Here is a 736-nt window from a genome sequence, read left to right as displayed (position 1 = left end):
GAGTTCAAGCCCACGTTGAATATAGAGCTCACTTTTAAAAAAAAAGAAAAAATAGTTTTTCCCAGGGGTTATTTTCAGTTTATCTGACATCATAATCATATTGAAACTATTATTATATAAGCACAGACTCACTCAGTTTGATTATAATCTCAAGACCATAACACTTATTTTGACTATTAACATTCATTAATCAGCCTTTGATATGTATGATAAAACTCTGTATATCTCTCATGTACATATGTGTGTTTTCAGCCTAAATATATATATTTATATATTCATATAAATTATAAAAATATATACACATATTTATATATTCATGTAAATTATATCATATATTATATATTCATACTCTGTATGTATCTCTTTTATATATTTTTTTATATCTCTTATATATAGTCATATGTATGTACACACACACACATTCACGCACTTTTTTTTTCTAGAAATATCACTCTTTTGTTTGGATGGACATGTATTGATGTATTTCCTTTAAGCCCGATATCTTTATTCCTTTGGGAAGTCTTTCCACCCATGTTTCTCTAATCCCAGCAGTGACCCTTCCCCCTATCTCAGATGTAAGCCATTCCTAATGGTGACCTAGTTAGAAGAACATTTTTTACCTTGGCAACATTTTTTTTCGTATTTTGCTCCCAATGGAGAATCAATATAGCATTTTTATTGGAATCAATCTGCTGTGGTCTAATCCTGGCTCTGTCACTTATTAAATATATGACTT

Source organism: Crocuta crocuta, unplaced genomic scaffold (assembly GCF_008692635.1).
Source record: "Crocuta crocuta isolate KB4526 unplaced genomic scaffold, BGI_CrCroc_1.0 scaffold226, whole genome shotgun sequence".
Taxonomy (NCBI): domain Eukaryota; kingdom Metazoa; phylum Chordata; class Mammalia; order Carnivora; family Hyaenidae; genus Crocuta; species Crocuta crocuta.
The sequence above is the reverse complement of the archived record's forward strand: the minus strand, read 5'-3'. Positions refer to the sequence as shown.